We start from the raw sequence: 24,692 nt of genomic DNA, 5'->3' as shown, positions 1-24,692 counted from the left end.
CGCAAACAAACCAATCGGATGAACAAACAATAGGGCCAAATTATGCTAATTCTATTACAGAGAATTCATTATGGACCTTATTACATAGGTCCGAAGTCAGCAAGATCTGATCGCAGTATTAGTTTTCAAGCCTAATGCCTGACCATTATATTATCTGGGCAGGTGTCTCCTACTCGGATCTTATCGGAATATCTAAATGAGAAACAATAATTCAGGGCTTGATTAACTTCAAAATTAACTCGGTAAATTGTTAGTGCATTTATCCTGGCTTCTCATAGTTGAAAAGGTTACATATCAAAACATTATTATTATAGAGTTATAATACATTAAACACGTGTTTTGACAGTCTTGTTTCAAATTTGGCCTGTAAATCTTGGGGACCGAGAGTCGATTGCAGAAACGCGCTGAATTTTCGAAGTTATTTGTTAGAAAATATCACATACTATACCTAACGGTGACGGAAAATATCGCTAGAAAAGCTATTACCTAGTCTAACACTGAAAGGAGACCCGTGCCCAGCTGTGGGACAGTAATGGGATGCCGATGAAGACGATAAGTGTTCTGGTATGCCCCTGATTTTTGTGAACTCAACATTGCCATTTTGAGTCAATGAGTACTTATAAACTAAAACCTTAGTTTGCCATTGATAAGAGTGAAAAAAAAAACAAATATAATAATTTTGAAAAATCAGATGTGACTAGGATTTGAACCACGGACACGCAGTTTTGAGAAGCGTCACTTTTAACTAAGCTTTCAGTGCTCATGTATAGTGTATTATAACTTTTTTATCATTTTAGAGTTACGGTTCAGAAATATATGTTAAGCGAGTTAATTAATGAAATTTTCAATCTCATCATCGCACTGCACAACCGCCTCGACAATTACTAGAAAGTGCAAGACCACCAGCAACGTCAAATAAGTTCGATATGTATCGTGCATTCATCTCTCAGTATTATAAAACAATCTTAAATGCGCTAAGTAACATCATATCCGAAGTGTATTTGAACAGCGATGCTTATGAAACAGCTCATGACTGACGGTAGTTCGCAACGGCCCTAAAAAGTTGTCTAATTTTAGCATTCAATATTTATGTTTAGGTGCTTAAGATGTAACTTGCACAGTAGGTCAGCACCGAGGCATCTCGTTAGTCGACTCCGACGGGAAAATTAATTAGATTAATAAGCTAGTTCAGTTTATTTATGGACCGAAATGTGAAGGACTCAAGTAAAGGGCTAAGAGTTCGGTAGTCGATTTTGCATTGGCTAGATTCTGAGCTTGTTATGATTATAAATTACTCGTTAAATTCGCGGTAATGTGTCTACGCATTAGAGGAGGAAATTACTCGTTACACACAGACACACATAAGCATGTGTAGATAATTGAATGGCTTGTAAATGTTTGTTGTATGCAATTTATTTTCTGTCTTTCCGATATCTTACTAAATTAGTGTTTTAAAGTCTGTTTTGGGGTTGGATACTTCTGTAGTTAAACATGTGTGCACGATATATACAGTAGAACATAATGTATGTAAATAATGAAATGAGTTAAATCTTAGTATTTGGAATGTGACGATACTACTAAAACATGTTGTTAATGTTGTTACAAATTTCCGTACAAGATATAAAGGTAAGTTTCCTTTCATTGGTGTCACTCTATGCGATAAGCTTGAATCCAACTGTTTCCCGCCTAACTATAAAAGCTAACTATTAATCAGCCTTTTGATTCTATTAGACATAAGCTTCCCCTAATTGGCGCGAATCCAATTAATGCGCTTGAATCTAACTGTTTCCCGTCTGATTGAAGAAACCAAACATCAATCAGCATTTGATTCTACTAGTCATAAGCCTCCCATAATTGGCGCCAATCCAAACGGTGGGCTTAAATCCAACTGTTTCCTGAGTGATTATAGAGACCCACGATCAATCAGCGTTTGATGCTACTAGACATAAGCCTCCCCTAATTGACGCCAATTCGACCGGTACGCTTGAATCCAACTGTTTCCCGTCTGATTATCGAAACTAACAATCAATCAGCCTTTTGATTCTGCTAGGCAATTCTTCCCTAATTAGCGCCAAATGAATTAATAATCTTGAATCCAACTGTTTCCCGCCTGATTGTAGAAACCAACAATCAATCAGCCTTTAATTCTACTAGACACAAACCTCCCCTAATTGGCGCCAATCTAACCGGTACGCTTGAATCCAACTATTTCCCGCCTAATAGGAAATTACGCATCGCTCCGCTTGTGCAACCGGTAACCGGTAACCGATGTGCTCGACCATTACTCATCCCGTCCTCGATGGAGCATGTTTGTTTATCATTACGACGTTAGTTGATTCATTTTTCACCACTCGATCGGTTGCAGCGGCTGAGGCAATCTTTTTTCTATATTATATGCGGAAGTTACTCTGTTTGTTATTTCACAGTTGAACTGATGAACTTATTTTGATGATGTGTAAGACATGAAGTTGTAAAAATAAAGTCATAGAGGATTTCAATGGGATTTATGTAACTCTATATTTGTTTATTTGTGTGTTTTTACAATGATACTTCCGTTGTAGTTCGACCCCGAAGGCTCCTCTGTGATATCTATTTCTAGCTTTCGGTTTGAAAAATAAGGTAACGCAAAACATACATACGCAAGGCGTTACAACCTACCTCAGAGGTAGCAACCAATATGTAGCCCACCTTATTTTCGACTCTTATATCCATGGGTGGCACTGGCCATTTACCATTAGATATTTGTTACATCTGTATGGTAAAAAAACTTTTGTATGTATAAAAATGTGCACCTTGCAAACGGCACAGACGTGAGACATAATATTTGTTTCTTACGTCGTTACACCCTTTCAACTCTATCCTTGTTATTCCCAAAATTCAATACAATCGGAATCCACGGATTGGTCATAATCAAATTAAAACCCCCATAATGCTTTGTGTAGGGTCAATAAAGTTCCACCTTATTACCACATTTCACACTCCGACCTTTGGGCATAATTACTTTAGTTCTCATAGAGACATTTCTAGGAAAAACGAGATGCCAATACTGGGCGCAAAAGAGAGTGAAAGAGACAGATAAATTTTATTTGGGTGGATTTTTTATATAACAAAGTTTCGGTGCTTTTTAGCTCTCAAATAAAATAGTGCAAAGTTCTATTTCTATATTGCAACTTAATTTTACCTCGTTAATCCTACTTCTATAATAGAACTTAGTCATCAGGGCTAGCAACGCATCTGTGGCCGACCGCAGGTAAGACACTCATGTGTAGCATTACCATGAGTTGGCATAGAAACGCCACTATAGAAATGGTAAATAGAAAACTATTGTCATTTTGCTAGTGAATAACATAACTACTATCGTTACGGTATTTCTTGACAACGTTTGTCAAATTAATGACTCATGGGACCGAATTTGTATGGCAATAGATCATAATGACATTCGCTAGCGATTTGATTTCGATAGGTTTTTTACGTATCGAGTTACGTCACTACGGATTTTAGTTCTACGAGTAACCACCAGAGGCGCTGTACAATTTTTCATACATTTATTTTACGCAGTCGCTAGCGAGTAATACTTTTGTAAACTCATGGTAGTCCTACTGTACCCTTAGTACGAGTTTTTACCGTTGCCTGAAAACGTCAACGTTTACAAATTCGCTCATACAGCGCTCCCGTGGACAGCATCGGAACTAAAATTTCGCATTATGAGTTTTAAAAAAATGATTAGTCAATTGTAACGACATTTAATTTAACAAATATAAGTAGAATGCATTTATTTTTACATTTTTAATTTAATTTTGTTTGCGTTGTACATAGTTCCGTTTTTGAAACTTATGCTGTGGAATTTTAGTTCCGATACGGTCCACGGGGGCGCTGTATGTGCGAATTCGTAAACGTTGAGCGTTTTCTAGCAAACGTAAAAACTCACTAAGGATACTGGGGTTAACTACAAATATCCATGGGTCAGCAGTATCCAATTACCATCAGGTGGCGTACATGCTCATTTGTTACTCCAGTATTATAAAAAGTTAATTCTATTACAGTTAATTAAACCGATATTAACTTTAGTAGTCTTGTTGTACTTCCAGACTAATACAACAACGCACTTCCAACTGCTTACGGATTTAAATTACATTGTTAGCAAACACTCCTATTTAGCAAAACCCAATTAGCATCTTACGATAGCTGTAATTATAACAATTAATAACGTCCCAGCACCATATTTATTGTTCGTAACTTAAGATTATAGTGATTCAGTGTTTTATTGATCGAGACACACTTTACTTACAACTGAGCATAATTATATAGGCAAGTTATTAATGCTTAGAACATTCGATACTAATTTATTTATCTACTTGTATCAGTTACACAATATATTAAGATTATCCCACTTCTGAAATAAAAGAATAAAATGATTTCTTAATCCAATTTTCCACTTTATTACCGCGCAAAATATCACTCCCGCGTTAAGAGCGTTCTTTTTCTTTTTTTGCTTACTCATAGATGTAAAGGCCGGTACCGATGTCGTACCTGCCAGTGTTTATATAAACAAGAACTTAATATTATATAACGCATCATGAAAATAACACAAAATAATAAATTGTCTTGAATAGATTTCTAACAATATACAGAATGAAATATATATAAGTACAAAAATAAATGGTAGAACGTATATGATTGAACCGGGGAGGTACCACCGTCCCACCTATTTCTAGTGTAAAGCAGTTTTTTAAGTTTCGGTGGAACAGTGTGCGTACCGAACAACTGTGATCGGCTTCCAGTAGAACTGTTCTATATGAACTGTTATAGATAGGTGGCAGTAACTAGTCTCCCCTAGAAAGGAGTTTTGCCCTAGTATGCCGTAGTTACCGTGGGTGTGCATATGCCATTTAATCCCTTAATCGCCTCCTACGACATCCACGGGAAGAGAAAGTGGTGTTTTTCACCACACGGCCACACACGATGTGGATATTTGCATCTTTAAAAAATTTATATCAAATAAAAATAACTTAAAAAAGAAAAAAATATAATATACCTTGAAATCATTATGAATAAAAAATATTTTTGTGAATACGCCTGATACGCTTTCTACACTCACAGCCCCACACTAGAATTCCCGGTATCGTGGGTGCCATGGACACATACAGAGACAAATACACAAACACCTAGACCCAGAAACAGAAACCTAAATTTATCATTTAGATTTCTGTCTTGCCGGGTTCGAACCCGGGACCCTCTGCGCGTCAGACCGGTATGGTGACCGCCCCGCTACGCGAATCGTCCATTGTTGGTTTGGTACATTTAATTCATAGAGCCTCGTGTGACTTCAATATAACTAGCCACATACAAATATCATCTAAACGGATTGAGGAATTCTGGAAGAATTATGGATACAAAAATGTGTGCAACCTTATTTAAGTCCATTGATAATTAAATAGTAAAATATTAATGAAATGGGACCACCTATGGAACTAGCGGCACATGGTGTTTGAATCATGTCGATTGGTCGAGGCATCGCGAAAAAATCGCCGAACAAACATAAAAAGCATACATACGGTCGAATTAGAAACCTCCTCCTTTTTTGAAGTCAGTTAAAAAAGTTTTACATTTACATAGTCATAGGTAGATGGATTTCCCCCTCGTTAACAAAAAAAAGATAGAAATTCATAAGTGAACTTAGTACAGTTAAAGAAATCTAGTTAAAAGGATATGTAAATCTTCCATTACTCCACAATCGAAATACCAGGAAGGCCCGTCACCCACAACGATCTATGTTCAGCTTCTAAACATTTAAATGTGTCTTGTATAAAACGTCAAATAATTTATGTTTACATATTTCACCCGCTTACCGTCCTCAAACAGTTTAAGGGAACAATGAGACCGTGAAGTCCAGTACAACGCCATCCAGCCCATAAAACGCAACCACCCATGAAGAAACCGGAGCCACCGGCAATAAAAGTGACCCACAAAAATGCATTATTTACCATTATATCGGCAATGCGACAGACGGACTAATTACAAACATAAACAGACTGTACGTAGGTGTAAAAGCCGGGCGGGACGAGAATTGTTTGATGGCTCAAAAAACTTCTAAATTCGACGGCAATGAAGGTTCGGGCCAATATTGACTGTTGCACAACGCCGTTCCCACGGTATCCTGCGAGATGTTCTCATGTTCGAGAATAAAAGTTACATACTGGACATAACTGGGCGCCTGGTACATAATAAGTAGCGTAAACAAATTGGAGAACCAATATTGGGACTGATTATTCGGGTACTCACGCTGTACGGGTACAAAGGCGGCTTTTAACTCATAAAAGATGTGGTAATTGGATCGCTTCTTTGTGTAATCGCTTTTTTTGATACTAGTTTAACGTCTTCACAGGTTATGGGAGTTGTGGATAGGAGTTAGCAGGGAGAGGGCTAGTGTACTCGTAGGAAAGTAATTATGACCAATCGTTACTGTTTTTTTGTATCTATACTTCGGGGGTAAAAAGCTTTCGACGTTCTAAACCCTACCCCCGCATACACAATCGTGGGTATCATGGACACATACATAGATGGATACACAAACACCCAGACCCAGAACAGAAATCTAAATTCATCATTCAGATATCTGTGATATCAGATATCTGACCGGGGATCGAGCCCAAAACCCTCTGCGTCAGACTGGTATGGTCACATTATTATTCGTCAATTACAATTTTTATTGTGCCGTAGTACCATATTTATCTACTTTATTTTTCCGACGGTCATTTTATTTTTCTATAAAGTTTCCATAAATAAAGCTACTCTTAAACGTAAAATTTACTCAGTTGCCTGAATTCTACATTTGAATTCAAAATTAAAATTAATTCTCATTGGGGCAAGTTATTTACCTAATTGTTATTCCACCGCTTACTAAAGCAAATCACTGTATAGTTGTTTATTTGCAAAGAGATATTATTGACACTATCGAAATCAAACTTGACTTAAAGCTACATAATGTTAAGGCTATTCCAGATAATAAGTATTGAAAGCACTGACGGTCAGACCAAGGTTCCAATGCAAGACGTGCAAGATTTTTTAAAATTATGGGCATGTTAGAAATTAATTATCTTACTATAATAGTTATATTCATCAACAACTATGACAGCTGCTGGGACGGGTCTCCAGGGTGAGAAGGATCGGACCATAGTCCAACATGCTGGCCAAGTGCGAATTGGTAATAGTCATATTATTCAAACTAAAAATCATGAGAAAATGTATACCTATCTCATACATACCTGAGACATCAGATGTAGAAAGTTTTGAAAGTTTTGTAAATCCTACCAAACCACCCTTGGCCAACATTAGGGCATAGTCTTTCTCGTTTTCAAAAAGCACCCTATTTCAGCCGTGGGCCAAAATTTTAATGATAAAGTATTTAAAGAAATAAGAAGCAAAAGAGAATATAATATTTTTTCTGGTCCATTCATAGATAATATTATTGTTGATGATGTATCATTGACAAATACATCAAAGCAACATTAAACAAGTACTAAAAAGATCTTAGCGTCCAGATAAGCCGAATTAAACAATATTTCGTATATTCCAACATAATACATCCTACTTAACTGAACCAATCGTAATAAATTTACTAATAATCGAAAATCGTTTATCTGTGAGAACGCCACATAAATTTCCTAATCCTCTAAACTTTATTGAACTTTGGATGTATTGTGGAATACGAATTGCTAATTCTGTATCTAACCGACACTTTAGGGGATTGCAAATGAAATAATAGGTAATTAGTAGGAAATTACCACTTTGTGAATTTATTGTCACTATTTATCTCTCCGTGAATGATCCTTGAGTTAAAATGTATTTTGGTATTGTCTTACCCACGTTATAGATACAGCAGGGATTTCAGCTAGAGTCTATCGTTAAAAAAATCGCATATCTTATATATAAAATTCTCGTGTCACAATATTAGTTACCGTACTCCTCTGAAACGACTTTACCGATTTTCAACAAATTTTATATGCATATTGAGTAGGTCTGAGAATCGGCTACTATCTATTTTTCATACCCCTAAGTGATAAGGGTTGTTCACGCTTAACATTTTTTTATTTATATAGCAACACAACGTTTGCCGGGTCAGCTAGTTTATAATATAAAAGAAACAAAAGCTGATGCAGTCCGTCTGATAGTAAGTGGCTACTGTCGCTCATTGATATCTGTAATCAACCGCTTATAGAGTTGTAGTCCTATCTAAAGTCGATCATAGATAAATTGCTACCTTAGAGGACTACGTTTGTACGCCTTGTGTCTCTTCTTCACCACATCCTTTAAACCAGAACATATCAGCGTTAGTCGTTGATATAAGGCAAAAATAGATGTGGCGCTAGTGCCTCTGAAATCGCGATTCTTCCACCTAGTAAGTCAAAAACAAAAATATTATAGAAGACATAGGTCACTAGATATATGTGAAACAACTATGAATGCGTGTCAAATTCATCAATGGAATCTTTATTTTTAATACTTAGGCTAGCTTAGAACTAGTAGAAGTGGGTGAAACAACGAGCTTCGATTTCTCATACCACCTAGCAACCTCGTGCATTTTTAAAGGAAATGTTGTCTTAGAAATAATACAGTCTCTGTGCGCAAATACGGAGTAGCTAGCTATTTAATTTTAAAACTCACGATACCGCAGTTTTATGCGGTTACGAACCCGCTGCGGTTACGGAATCATCCATAAACTCTACAGAACATGATCGTTAATTGTAACAGATTGATATATGTTGCCTGCCATTATGCGGAAATTAGACAACCGGACACGCCGCAGCTAATCGCGCTACGAAAACTAAACACATTTTCCCTAAAATTTCATATCCTACAGCAGTTCGGTGTTCGCATAGGCGTTTGAAAACCACTCCGTGAGTTCTAAGCCTTAATATTGCGGAACCAAAGTCAGCTTAGCTACCCGAGATACAAACGGGAAAATAGATATTGTACGAGTACTTTGTTTCGTTTAATGGATAATCCTTTGATTTATGGCTGAATTACACTTGACGTTCACATTGAAGTATAATTATCACAAATCATAATGTTTACGTTGCATTTACAATTCGCATTCACGCTCAAGACGTGATTTTGTTAAATGGACTTCAATAGTCGAGACTTGAGCCAACTCATCTGTACTCGATTGTCGATCTAATATCTCTATCATAAGCTATTAAATTAAATAGTACTGATTTAAACATTAAAATTTCTTTTTAACCAATGATTATTCTTTGTTTAAAGTTTGTATAGTCCCGCGACTTGTATAGATCAAAAGTGTTATACAGAATTCAGCAGCTTCAGTTGCGGTCAGGAAATGGATGGGTGACCGAAAGTGTCCAAATTTTCATGCACACTCTCGTGTTTTCTTAGTCAATCCATGAGTATGAAGATATCCAACACGGCTTGGCCACGGTAGACAGAAGTACAAGTTATCTCTTTCTTTTAATCCACTTTGATTAACGTTGTGGCATTTTCTTCTCTCTTCTCCTTTCTTCCTCTGTAGGAAGACATCCGTATCCAGAATGGGACATAAAGGCTGCAACCAATCTTTATGTTAATCTCGCAAAGTTGATTTTAATATATATTGTTGTGTGGGCGCCTTGAGTAATGTTATGAACGCTCCTGCTGTGTTGTTTGTTACACTTGTCAGCTGGATAATTCCAATTTATCTATTACTGTTACCTTAAGATTCAGCTAATTCCTAAATGTATCTAAAGTATCAATATTGTCGCCCAAATTTGGTGTGAGGTTTTGTTATACTGTTTCTCTTTAAGGGCTCCTAATACCTTAACACAATTTCTTGCAAAATTGGTATGAAACGGCTGACACTTAATAATACAAATATTCTTACTCTTAATTAAACACCGATATTGTTTATATTATTATTATTTTCCAATTTAATTTGCGGTTATAGTGTCAGCATCTTAAATAGGTACATGTTTTATCAAAGGCCATTTAAATGTCAAATTTTGGTAAATGAAACAATCATTACCACCTACATTTCTAATACACGTAGACTTTTACTGTCACAGCTTTCCGTAATATACAAGTCAACTACATCTCTTAGGTAATACAAATTTATCACTTCCACGTAAAGGATTTAGGATTCAACAAAACATCAAATACCAGGATACTGTACCAAACATGGTACTAAGCCTGTAGTTCTGATTGTATCAAACATTTTGGTCACGTCCCTGCAGATTACATTCGTGACACTAATGCGCAATAAATCTCGTTTGCTTGAAGTTTGTCACATTGTAAAGCTCGGAGCCAATTTAATTTAGACGACCCGAAATCCTATCACGATGGTACGAATGCTTGGCTTGCTTACCAATTAAATGGACTCGCTGCACTTAGCGCTAGTAACGGTAAGCGAAGAATTAAGAAAGTAAGAAGATGAGATAAACTACTAATAATATCAAAAATGTAATCAGTTTTTAGTCTCTAATTGAGGTTATCCGATCCGGCAGTAGTGTAAGAGAAAATATTGTAACTTACAATCAATTTGTTAATGCCTCTTAATCTGTATATAAAATAAACATTCTTTATTTCTTCAATTCATCCATTTATACTTCTTTTTCTTTTAGTCACATAGTTTCTTTAAAATATGGATTTATTTTAAGGAGCTCTTTATATCTTCGTTCGCTCTCAGTGAAACAAGCTAAGTAAATTTATCTATGAGCAAAATTATACTCCCAATTAATGAAATGTCAAATTTTATCACGTTCCTTCATACGATATCAGGCGTTAGTTCCAATTTTGGTCAGAAATACTCGGTCTTGCTAAAGTTAAGCTTAGTCACTGCTCTGTTTTACAATTTGTAGCACCATAACATTTTAGATTAAATTCAGCTTTTCATTTGTTTCAGACACGTCAAGAAGTCTACTTGAACTATTAAGGAGTACGATATTACCAAGGTACTGCTATACTCGTGGTGGCTAAATAACATGAAAATCACAGTTTCGATCAACAGTAAGTTTGTCAGTTATTGAGAATCACTTTATAAATGAAATAACAGTATTTCTTGATTTAAAAACTATAAGAGCGATTATATCAATTGCTTTAACCAATCTTTCTTCGTGTTCAATCTACTTTACATACATACATTTATTGAGTACATCAATATGATGTTTCAATTATTTATAAGCATACATTTCAAGTTTTATGTCTTTACTATTAACTACTGTAATAAAAATATTATTAGCTTCATGTCTTTCCGTATTTTAAACAAAAAAATCTATTAACTACTGTAATAAAAACTTTATTTTATTAGTAACTGTACTTTACTACAACTACTGTAATAAAAATAATATTAACTTCAAGTCTTTCCGTATTTCGAACAAAAAATCTATGCAATTGTGATTGTTCCATGTCAACTATTACTGGTTCATTTATTACTGGTTCTTTAACAAAAATCATAAACAATTCAACAGGCGGTTCATTCTTAAATTGATTGATTGATACACTAGCGCCGAGCCACGCCAGCGGTCATTACTCGAACAATTTGCACCCAGTCACCGTGACTAAAAGAGTCTTTAGCTCACCACTTTGTCATGACAAATGATATGACATCTCTTACACGCGTTAATACGTCCCCTTTGTTAGTGTCGCCGCTTTCATTATGAAAGACGGCGCTTTCTGTATCTCAATTTAGTTTTTAAATGATTTCATGACATTATGCGGCGTCAGAATAATTTTGTACGGTTGAATGTTGACATGATTTATTGTTTTTTGACGTCACTGGCTAGGTAGCTAGCACTGTTTTGTGTTGTACCGCTATGGACTGATTAGTAGTTTTGATTTAATATTGTTACATAATTTAGATGTAAGTTTTTATTGATTACTCATTGCATCATCACATAACATACACTCCTGATTTTAAACTACAAATTGCAAATTTTTAAAACCGACCGATTTATTAATTAAATAAACAACAAAAATACTGCATATTCTATCGATATAATAATTTACTTATCAAGTTATGTTAAATGAGGTAAATTTTAGTTAAATAGTGGTGTAAAAGAAAAAAACTGCTAAACTATTTTTGCCAAGCGGTTTCATGGATTTTTGATGATATAAGTTGTCATTGCATTGGTCTAAATTGTGAGTATTGACTTAGTGTATATTTTAGGCAGTCGGATTTCTTGTTTTTATATTTCATCCTCATTTCGTGGTTTTACATGGAACTTGAAATGTAAAACCCAAAGACAAAACTAATGTTGCATGATAATATATTTTTTATTGATTACATTCATATGATTTACGCTTGTTCAATTTTCATTGTCATTTTTCAATTGGGACAAATATCTTTTAGCATTTCAATAGAGAATAGTTTGTTTCCTCAATAGCCATAAAATCGCTTTATGTATTTCAATCTATGTCAATTGATAACCTACGCGTCCATGTCAATATTCAATCTACTCACTACGTACTAGCTCACTCAGAGGGTGGACTCTGAATTTTTGTCACTTGACCCCATCTAGCAACATGTTTCAAAATGTAATTAATGAAGTATAACTTGGATTATAACTTTACTGCAACCTGTCGTTTCCGTGTGACGGTGATACCTTCATAAGTTCACTCTAATTTTTCCTCAGTTCTTGTAACGGAATATAGTAAGTAAAAGATAACCAATAGTTCTCATCCGTTCAAATCTTGTTAAGGGCTAGATTTATCTCGTTCATTTATTACTGCCGTCTCTCCATCTAAACGTACTTCAGTCTTCGAACGAGTTTCTCAAGAACATATTTTAGTACCATTTGATGGTAATACCATGTAATAGCCCATTGTAAGTGGCTACTGAAGATGGTAAGTGGCTACTGAAGCCCATGGACATCTGTAATCAACCCCAGTTAGGATTAGATATTCCTACCTGAGGTCGGCCACAATTTGCGCCTCTACCCCTGAGGACTAAGCTGGAACGCATCAGAAAAGTCTATCTTGAAGTAGCGCTTAACGCTGCTGTTATTAGATAGAAATAGGTGTGGTGGTGGTGCCGCCGGAGTCGAACCACAAAGGGGTCTACCACCTTCAAAACTATTAGGGATATAGAATTAGGTTAGTAAAAAATAGGTAAACTTTTTAAAATTCATCTGATAAAACTATTTATAACCCCAGATTTCAAAAATCTCTTGTACCTTTCCTATTTAAAATGACTTTGAATTGACAATAAATAACAACATTATAACGTAACTATTGTATATATTTGACGATTCACTTTCACAGATGATGAACGAACATTACCTTTTCGAGGTACTTATATTAGTATACTCCGCGTCAAACAGCTAGTCCGCTCTGAAGTTGTTGCAAGCAGGTTTAGTATAATTTGCTATGGCGACGTGATTCATTTCTTTATTTAGAGCAGACTAGCAGTTTTACGCGGACTATCCAAATGTAATTGTTAGCCACTCTTAAAAAGAGCTGCTTAAATGCTTTCATTTTACTTCCTTACATTTTATTATAAGTTAGGCCAGATGAAGTATTTACCAACTGAAAACCGGTAGCAGTTTAGCCAGTACGAGAATGCGACCCCGGTGCCCTGTGCAGTGGTTATTACCAATTCCTAGTATTCCTAATTACCTTTATATCGAACAGTTTTCTATATTATACCTGTATATTTCAATACAATTCCATTTCAAAATTCATTTATTTATTCCAATTTATTTCAAATATGTATAATAATACTAGTGTGTGCCCGCGGCTTCGCCCGCGTTTAAAAGAAAATAATATAACATACTAACATTCATAGAACTGAAAATTCGTACCTTCAACTTTGCTAAAGATCATCACTTGATCAAATGCATTTTTTTATTTTTTTCTTTGTCGTTAAAACAAGAAGATATATTTAATTTCTAATACGCACATAACTTCAATAAATCCGCGCGTGCAACGGATTCAAATTTCGGATCAACTACTACGCTATCGTTACTTTTGACCAAAAAATATTCAGAATAACATACCTCAGGAACATTGACAATGATAGAAGCGAACGAACGAATGAATAACTACGCATAATGATTCTATTAACGTGTTTTGAAAGCAAGAAATGCGATGACGCACGACCATCTTATGCAGTCGCTTACAAAACAAATACTTTATCCAATACAATAAGGGCAGTTATAACCGACTACACTTTACGTAAGTGAAGTACACGGGTCATACCCCATAGTTGAAAGTACGCTCAAACGAAACGAAGCGTTATGATCGTTACCATGATTTTTCGACCGAGCGGGACAGTTCAGAAATATTGAAGAAAGGTTAAAAAAGTATGCGGCCTGGTGATCCAAAGTCAAAGCGAGGTACTTTTTAGTTTCATTGCAATAATAAAACAATATAATTCACGTATAATTTAAAACATTAATAAAATAATAAGTTTTAACGTTTCCACACGTGCAATGATAATTCCACAATGTGTACATGACACATTCGTTTAAAATACACTCAGAGAACAAAAGCACAGAAATATAAAAATCATGAGAGGGCATTACGCTTATTCCTTACATTAATTCAATTCCTACCGCAGTGTTGAAGGTGGCATTCCAACTTAGTCCTTAGAGATAGAGACGCCAATATTGATGACTCTAATCCTATATAAGATTAATTACTTACCATCGGACTGCATGCTCGTTTACTAACTGCATATAAAAACTTCTTATTATGAAACAATCTCAAAGCGAGAATGTCCCGCCCAAAATAAAACGCATGGTCACCTTAGTTATGGTCAATTTGAGCTAATCAAAAGGCGTTAGGCGATCTTGACCTTAACATTGCGTGGGGAATGTGGCACCAATTTAAACAAATAACTTTCAACGGCTGAAAGGTTTATAACTAGAGTGATGTTTATTGGCAATGTTTGCTTCCCGGGCGGGCCTCGGCCTCATTATACCCATTCTTGTAAGTGGTCGAAACAATTCGAACTAAAACTAGCCCGCTTTCGGTTGTTGTCTTGTGAACTGCGTATCTATTTCTTGTTTAACATTATTGAAATAGAATTTTGAAGTTTTTAAATATTTTACAATTTTCCGGGACTTTTTTGCTTTGTGACAGTTATTCATCTATTGCATCACTTCCTCGCCCTGTCGCCGAGGGTCGCTGACTGTCGCCGCCTGTCGTCAGCTACCATCGTTGTCATGCGTGTCAGTTAACTATCGCTCGTATGTTAAATTCCTTAAATTCTTAAAATATCTGTATGAGAACATTAAATAGAATTGAGATGTATATTAAATACTTAAGCAATAATATTTTACAAACTAAAAATCCTGCTAAAAGCTAATCACTCTCACTCTCTTAGGGCATGCTCCTGTCGTGCGTGTATACGCCCGCACGCGTATCCCAACCGCATACAAGAATTACTTCGCTAAAATCCTCGCTGAAATCATATTATGCTTGTGACATGATAGGATACGAATGAGGCGTGCGGGCGTAATCACGCACATGAGGAATAGTGCTCTTAGGACCATTTTGCTCATCCTATTAGAGCTTATCACTCAGGAATGTGTGTGTCTAGTACGCAAGTGTATCACCTGTGTCCTATCGTTTCATAGAAACTTTTCCTGTCATGCGTACCGTACACACGCGGGTCGGTAAGGCAGTCCCTTACCGACCCGACCCGACCCCAGCGGAATAAGACACGTGTGCAGGTCTACAACCACGTGACAGGAAAGAGGCCCTTACTAACTCCGTAACACTTAAACAATGTTCTACATTAATTTATTGCGTATCTATTTATTATTCCCGTTACCTTAAAACCACAAATGATAGTACGCGAAGAATGCAATTCACAATAAATATGCGATTCGATTCAATTAAATCAAACCTCAAACATATTCGTCACTCTATTGTAGCCACATCTATGAACACAATTGAAGAGCACATAGTACCAATCTAATTCAATCACATTACAACACAGTTCATCATGAATGATATTGCCTAAACAGCGTTAGTTGCTTGAATTACTGCCTATTAACGACAATTTGCTAGCTTTTCACTCTGCCTGTCACTTTGCAGCCGTTTAGTTTAGTCTCGTAAGTGACTAAATAAGCGTGATACTTAATTTATAGCAACTGTTAGTGGTGTTCGTCGGTGGTTCTTTGTGCCACCACTTAAAGAGATATGTACCAAAATATAGGATTTCCGTTTTAGGGTTCCATACCTAAAGGGTATAAACCCTATTACTAAGTCTCCGCTGTATATCCATCTGTCACAAGGTTCTATGTCTTGAACGGTAATAAACAGATATTTAATTTTTTTTTACAAAATATGTATAACGGTGACCGCTGTAATAACAAATACAAAAAATAAAGTAAGTTCAAGCTTTTTTTTTATTTTTCATATTTCCTACAATAAACGGGGGTCGCCATACAAATTGGCCAATGATTATTTTGTTTCAATAATAATTAGGCATAGGTAGATAACAGTGCAGTATACAAGTACAAAGCAGTGATAGCCTAGTGGTTAAGAAACTCGGCCTCTCGATCGAGGGGTCCGAGGTTCAAACCCCAGGCTTCTAATTTTTGTTATGTGCGTATTAGAAATTAATTATCACTTGCTAAACTGTGAAGGAAAACATCGTCAGGAAACCTGCATACCTGAGAGATTTATAAAAAAAAAAAACGCACTTGGCCAGCGCGGTGGACCATGGCCTAATCCTTCTCATTCTGAGACTTCCCGACACATTCCCGTGCCCAGCAGTGGGACAGTAATGGGTTGATGATGATACAAGTACAAAAACATAAAGGCGTAGGTACGTTACATTTTGCGGTTTTGAATTGTTGAATAATTACGAATAACGGTATGACAAAACAACGAAGTGTCTATCACATGTCACTCTGACCCTTATTTAAAAAAAAAAAAACATATTTTTAAAACCTTTGAATACATGCCGGATATAAATATTACCTGTAGTTGTTTATTCATACACACATTACGAGTATATAAAACATTTTCATATAAATTACCTACTAACTAATAAAATGTAATGGGTATGCCGCTTACTGGATTGCATTAGATAAACAACGTTTAGTACATAGTTAATACATGTTATTGCAAATTTTTTTTAGAAAACTTGTTACTACCGCCTGTGGATTTCTATAATCAATTCCAAATACAGCCAGCGTTTCATCCACTTATACGCAGCTTACCTGAGATAGGTCACAGATTCGATGGTGTTCTTTTGTACCTTCCTACAAAGTTTACATAAGAAAACAGCTGATGAAAATTGCTGCCCTTATCACCCTTCCTCCATCACACCACGCGTCAAAGGTTAACGTTCCAACCCTACCCGTATTCTTCCAAAGTTCCATTTCCACGTACCTTTTATTACTATAAAAGATATGATAACATCCTTTAATAAAATAATTCTTCCGGTATTCACGGGGGACATTGTGACATGGGGCTCTTCAAAACTTCAAAAGAACTCTCCTATCTTATCAAGCTTATTTATATAATAAGCTTTCAAAGCCAAATTGGATCAGTAGTTTTTGAGACTCACGGACATACAAAATTACATACATACATAGCGGTCGAATACAGAACCTCCTTTTTTAAAGGTTAAAAAAGAAAACATTGATTTTCGGTCTAAAAGGCATCATATCTATCTACATCATATATATCTACCTTTAGCCCACAATAGTCCACTGTTGAACATAGGCCTCTCCCAAGGGACACCACTGGGCCCGATCTTCGGCTTCCCTCATCCAAAAGGCATCATATAAATCAATATGATTGCAGACGATAAAACAATATTTTCAAACAACTTATTGTAAGTGAGATGAGTTACAATCTATGCCGGTGGTCGTGGTAATGGTCTTGTCGATACCCAATACAATAAATCGGTAACACACACAATGAAGATATTTACGAAAACCTATTCCCGATTGAACTTGAACACACTATAAATATCAAGTGGAATTTCAGATACACAGACAGTATCTTTTATTTTTATTAGTAAGCTTCCAGACAGAAGGACGCCGTGTTTTAGCGAGTAAGATCATTTGATTGTTTTTGTGTTTGGAGTGAGTTTGTAATTGTTGTAGTATTCGATTTTGGTTGAATACGAAATATGTGTTAATTTCGTCATTATTACTCTCCCTCTGCTGAATGGGTTTCCTGTTAGAATAAGAAGGGTTTAAATTTTCTGTTCCGAGGTTTAAACCATAGTTCACCATGCTAGCCAAATGCAGATTAGTAGACTTTACTTTTGAGAATAGGAGAACTCAAAGGCCTTAATGATGTTTCCCTTAATCGTTGAAGCAAGTTAATAATATATATACTTCATTAACTTACATAGTTTAGAAAAGTGTATGGTGCCTGAGATTCAAAAGTTGGATTTGAAGTGAATCCTATTTTATATCATTAAGTATTTTTCTGTCACATTTAACGTTAGAGATATAATTAATTAATACTTTTAAGTTAAGGACGATGTTAGGAAAATACAATCGAGGACAACGCATTCTTCTTTACGTCATTTCCATAATAGCATAATAGATGGCGCTTTATACATTAAATATTTTATTACAATTTTATTTGTACCTATGTAATATATAGACTATAAATACCACAAGCGTCAACGGATCACCATCAATAAATTATAACTAAATAATGAATATTGAAATAGTAATTGAGGTGCGTTGAATATGGTCATACTGTCATACATGGCAGTGGCCTGATGGCGCCGATAAGCCGCGAGGACTGACGCCAGAGTTATGACGTTGTTGCTCAATTATAATGCTAATAAATATGATTAAATCTTCATAATAATGAGCTTAATATAGTAAATGTTACACCTCTGTGTACTCTAGGAGGAATCAAAAGAAATTAAATACTGAATAATTGGACACAATGTTTTTTGGTGATTCTTATGATCAAAGGTGATCAAAGGTCAATAACAGCAGTGTTAGGCGCTGCTGTGTTCCGGTTTGAAGGGTGTGGTAAGGGAGACAGACTTTTCGAGGCGTTCCAGCTTAGTCCTCAGGGGTAGCGGCGCATCTGTGGCCGACCTCAGGTGGGAATATCTAATCCTATCTGGGGTTGACTACAGATGTCCATGGGTGGCAGTAGCTCTTACCATCAGCTCGATGTCGTGTCAAATTCCTTACCATTTCCACACAATCTTACCCCAATTTATTAGCGGTCTGTCACCAAAACATCCAAAATTACTCTTATTGTTTGGAAACATCAAAGTAAAGTAAAACATGAACAACAACAGCCGAGTAAGTACATACTTAAATTTAAATGATAGAGTGAAATGTAAATGTAAATCCCTTACACTGCACTGCACTTAAAATATTTTGCGAGCAGTTTTTATAACTTTCAAATAGCATGTAGTCCTGATGGTAAGAGAGAACCATGGATATCTGTAATCAACGTTAGATAACATAAGATTCCTGTCTGAGGTTGGCAACAGATGCTACCCTGAGAACTATGTTATTGTCGGTGAAAATGGTGACAGTGTAGAAAAGTTTATATAAGGCTAGTCAGCGCGTTTATTTTCTCTACGAACTAAATTTAAACGTGTTTCAAACCAAACACATTCAAACATTAAATTAAAATAGTTCTATTAATAAATTCAATGCTTAATAAGGTATGATCTTAACGAAATGAAATACATTAGAATGAATATCAGAAGTGCGTACAGTCATGTAGAGAACACAAATTGCCACACGTGCACATAAATAAATCTTGTAAACAGCTTGCAAGCCGGTTCACCTGTAACGATACGGTAACAGTGTTGCCATTATTCGTATTTTAAATAGATTTTCCCAAAAAAGTAAAATATAAAAATTTTATTATAAGAAATAATTTTGAAGTGAAAAATACTTTTGCGGCTTTGTGCATTTTTGTGATGTATAAAAATGTTAAACTCGCGTCAGGACACGTGGCCTGATCGAAAATTCGTAAGACGGAGTGGGAGTAGACCGCCGACGCGGCGTAGGAGAGAAATAACACAAGACGAAAAATGCACTCAAGAAGTGCAACCCGTTGATTTTTTTCTATTTTTAACACGCTTTTATTAGCTTGGGTTGTACGTTTGTATGTACGTAACAGTAACGGAATCTTTGAGCCCGATTTCTATCCACTTTGAACGTTCAGTTTAATTCAAAATTATCAAAAACCGATGACAATACACGATTTTAATAATTTTGCATTGTCTTTATCAATATCCTCAGGATTAACGATTTTCGAGGCGAGAGAAAGCGCCTTATGGAGCGTTCAGACAAAGTTACTAGATTGATTTTTAGCTTTGGAAAATAATAATGTTATTTCCCTATAACTCAAATGTACTGAAACATATCTATAATGCCATCTTGTAGAATGATTTTTAGGATTCCGTACTCAAAGGATAAAACGAAACCCTCCGCTGTCTATTCGTGAGTCACAGAGCTTTATCTCTTAAACCGTAATAGATAGACACTTGATTTTTTTACAGACGATGCATAATGATGGTCGCTATAACAACAAATACTAAAAAGTAATAAAATAAATATAGTTCAGAAAACTAAAAAACACGCTTTTATGATAAAATCAACTAAAAGTAGAAAATAATTTTCTATCTAGGAATCAATTAAGGAACAGTAAATTGTAAATTAACTAGCAATAAAAAGTTTTCATCTCTAAAAATATTGCACCAGAATATCCAGGGTTTTTCAAGTAAGGAACTGGAACTGGAGTTATTTTTAGAGAGTAACAATTATGATATAATTTGTTTAACAGAGCACTGGTTAAAACAAGGTGAAACACAAATAAACTATATAAATCACTTTATTGCTAGTTCGTTCAGCCGTGAGTCAGCTATCCATGGTGGCTCATTAATAATAACTCGTAAAGGTTTAAAATCAAGAGAACGCTTGGATATAGTGGGGCTCTCGGTTGAACGTGTTATTGAATTATCATGTGTCGAGCTGGATAGCCTTATTGTGGTTAGCGTGTATAGGCCCCCTAACATAGAAACATTTTCTAGATTTGAAGGTGTAATGGAAAATGTTTTGGATATTATTTGCAAATGTAAGAAATATGTTGTTGTTTGTGGTGATTTTAATGTGAATATTTTAGAAAACACCACATTGAAAGTAAAATTACTTTCCTTATTTAGATCATATAACTTAGAATATAGTTTTTTTGAGCCAACCAGGGTGACTTCATCCTCTGCTACTTGCATCGATAACATTTTCTGTAACTGCTCTGTAGTTGAAAAATCTATAATAAATCAGATTAAATCTGATCACAAGGGGCAGTCTGTCCATATCCAATATAACATATCCAAGGAAGGGAACATAAAGTTTCTTCATAGACCAATTACAAGTCACCGTTTATTAAAATATAATAAAGTGCTACTAAATAAGTTGTCAGTTCTGAACCATAGCACTTGTGTTAATAATTTATATTCTGCATTTTTCTCCACAGTGCACACAGAGTTTAAAAAAATATTTTCTGAAGTTAGGTATGAAAAGAGTACTAGACTTAGTTTTTGTGAATGGGCTACTAAAGGTATTCGTCTAAGTAGAAGTAAACTTTTCGAGCTTTATAGTGAAAGAGAGAATAACTGTAGCCCTCACTTCAATGAATATGTTCGTAAATATTCTAAAATATTTAAATCAGTTTGTATGACAGCTAAATCTAAGTTCATACATAATAAAATAAAAAATTCTGATAATAAAATTAAAACAATCTGGAAAATAATTAATGCCGAAACACGAACTTGCAGATTAAGTATCAGTAAAGTATCTCTTACTACTGAACGTGGTCAGATTACCTCAGATAAAGAAATTGCACAAGAATTTGAAACTTTTTTCTCGAATATACCATTTAATACTACTAAATTTTTAAAATCATCCCCAATTAAAGCAGTGACCATCCTTAAAGAGAATTTAAGTCAGTGTCACATTAAATTTAAATTTAGACATATTTTAATTAATGACATATTAAAAGCTTTTAAAGAATTAACTGTTAAAAATACAGAGGACATTTGGGGAATGTCAGTAAAAGTTTGTATATCAATCATTAAAACTTTAGCTCCCTACTTAGTCACTATTTTTAATATGTGTGTTGATCAGGGCTGTTTCCCTGATTTAATGAAACATAGCAAAATAATTCCATTGTTTAAGGCAGGTGATACTAAAGATCCCAACAATTATAGACCCATCTCAGTACTGCCTGTTCTAAGTAAAATTTTTGAAAAGATCCTCTTACAGCAAATGTTGCTTCATTTTAAACTAAATAATCTTTTACATCAAAAGCAATTTGGCTTTACTAAAGGCCGTTCTACCACAGATGCTGGTGTTCAATTGCTGCGACATATTTTTGATTGTTGGGAACAAGCACATGATGCTATAGGTATTTTTTGTGACTTGTCTAAAGCTTTTGATTGTGTTGATCATAAAACCTTATTGTTAAAATTACAATATTATGGTATTCAGGGAAATTCTCTAAAGTTGATAAATTCTTATTTAAACAATAGAGTCCAACGAGTGCAAGTAAATGGAGCATTATCAGCAGGTTCTAATATTAAAATAGGTGTACCTCAGGGCTCCATCCTAGGTCCGTTTCTATTTTTAGTTTATATAAATGATTTGCCAAATGTAGTAAAGGATTTATCTGAGGTTGTTTTGTTTGCTGATGACACTTCCTTGGTGTTTAGAGTAAAACGACAAACACAGGATACGAACGATATTAATGAAACTCTTTGCTTGATTCAGAACTGGTTTGATGCAAACAACCTACTCTTAAATTCTAATAAAACTAAATGTATTAAATTTATGCTACCAAATGTAAGGAGTATGGGGATGAATGTCGCTCTAAATGGTGAGACTTTGCAATTCGTCAATGAAACTGTTTTCTTGGGGATTACCATTGATTCTAAACTCCAGTGGGGTCCCCACATCTCTGCTTTGTCCAGCAGACTTAGTACTGCAGCTTTTGCAGTCAGAAGAATTAGACAGTTAACAGACATACCCACTGCCAGACTTGTCTATTTCAGTTGCTTTCACAGCATTATGTCTTATGGCATTCTACTGTGGGGCAGTGCTGCTGACATAGACTCTATATTTACTATTCAAAAAAGAGCAATAAGGTCAATATATAGTCTGCGGCGTGGTGAGTCCCTAAGAGAACTGTTTCCCACTATTAATATATTGACGGTGCATAGTCAATACATTTATGAAAATATTATGTATGTAAGAAAACACACTGATATGTTTGAAAGAAATAGTAACCACCATAACTTTAATACCAGAAATAGAAATAAATTAGTAATTCCTAAACGTAGATTATGTAAGGTGGCTAGATCTTTCGTGGGCAACTGTATTCGCTACTACAATAAAATACCCGACCACATTTTGAATCTCACAGAAAAAAAGTTTAAACATGTCGTTAAACTAACGCTATGTAAAAAAGCGTACTATAAAGTAAGTGATTATTTGACTGACAAAACGGTGTGGTCTGAATTAGCTCCAGCTCCACATGTACCATTACGTTAAGTTAACATTGTCAAAAACATTTTTTTTAAAAGATGTGTGTTATGGAGTTTCTTTCGCCGCTTCTTCTCCATAACGAAACACCTTGTGAAGTGGTGGTAGTTGCTTTGACATTCAAAAAGTGATCTGTAAAGAACCTATTTTGAATAAAAAATTTTGATTTGATTTGATTTGATTTGTATAATTGTGGAAAAAGTGTGGGTTGCTTTTTTTGAACTATATTTATTTCGATTATATTATTGGTTGACATGTTTTGACTATGATTAAATTTTAACATAAAGCAATGTATTTTTTATCGTAATATATTTTGGGATAAATAAATAATATTTTTGAATTTAAAACTTTATATTGATATTAAAGCTTAGTTTAAGAAAGTACCGCTTATTAACTTCGGTTTTTTAATTAGTAATTAAATTTAGTAATAAGGAATGTCTAATCAAAAAGATAGCTTAAGGTTACCCTAACAGAGCATGGATTATGACATGACACCGTTTTAAGCAGAGAATATATTTACGATATTCGAGACATAAATTAAGTTGTTCTGTGTGGTGTATTGCTAGGTATTTAATATTAATAATGGCATATTTTTCTAAAATTAACCCTATACTTGGCAGAGAATTTTATCCTAAAAAAATTATACTTTTGCTACTTCCCTGCGTTAATTGGGTTATAAGGATATTAGGAAAAATAAAATAAAAAATCTCTGAATTTCAGTTTTCAGAATATAGTATGTGTCTTTAAGTGCACACTGCCAGGTTCACGAGAAAAAAAATATGTGTCTTTAAATGCACACCGCCAAGTACTCACTAAACTAAGAAATAATTAAAAAATATCATACATTTTGAAAATACTAAAGATAAAAGTCTCGGAAGTTATGACATGTCAACAAATTTTGAGATATTTTAGTTGAGTTGAGAGATTAGAAGACCTCCTCCCAAAAAAACACAGTTCTCACATAAAGCGACTCGAAACTTTTTGAGTGGCAATAATTTTTGTTTACCGCTGTTCCCATGACGAAACAGCAACCAGGAATTACAAACGAAGATGTCCAGGATCTGTGAGGACAATACTAACAATGGCCTATCACATTTGTACGCTATAAAGCGACTTGTCTGTTTAGACCTGCATCCATGTTTCCGTTAGAATGTTGTATTAAATTTGAGCATATGATTGGACTTTATTCCACTTGTTTGAAGGATG

General features: G+C 35.0%; 1 protein-coding gene across 5 annotated transcripts in view; it reads left to right on the top strand.

The window, feature by feature from the left end:
- The window catches only part of LOC140749043 (uncharacterized), a 181,080-nt gene that overhangs the window by 86,026 nt on the left and 70,362 nt on the right, over positions 1-24,692 (top strand). For 2 of the 5 annotated variants that reach the window (XM_073082054.1, XM_073082052.1), the window contains exon 2: positions 10,892-10,995. The exons of 1 other annotated variant lie outside the window; for it this stretch is intronic. The gene's annotated coding sequence lies outside the window, so the exon portion shown is untranslated. The remainder of the gene's footprint in view (positions 1-10,891; positions 10,996-24,692) is intronic. 2 more of the 5 variants (XM_073082055.1, XM_073082053.1) reach the window with 1 other exon arrangement.

Source organism: Epargyreus clarus, unplaced genomic scaffold (assembly GCF_041222505.1).
Source record: "Epargyreus clarus isolate Ecla_fem2 unplaced genomic scaffold, WU_Ecla_fem_2.2 ptg000017l, whole genome shotgun sequence".
NCBI classification, from domain to species: domain Eukaryota; kingdom Metazoa; phylum Arthropoda; class Insecta; order Lepidoptera; family Hesperiidae; genus Epargyreus; species Epargyreus clarus.
The sequence above is the reverse complement of the archived record's forward strand: the minus strand, read 5'-3'. Positions and strand labels throughout refer to the sequence as shown.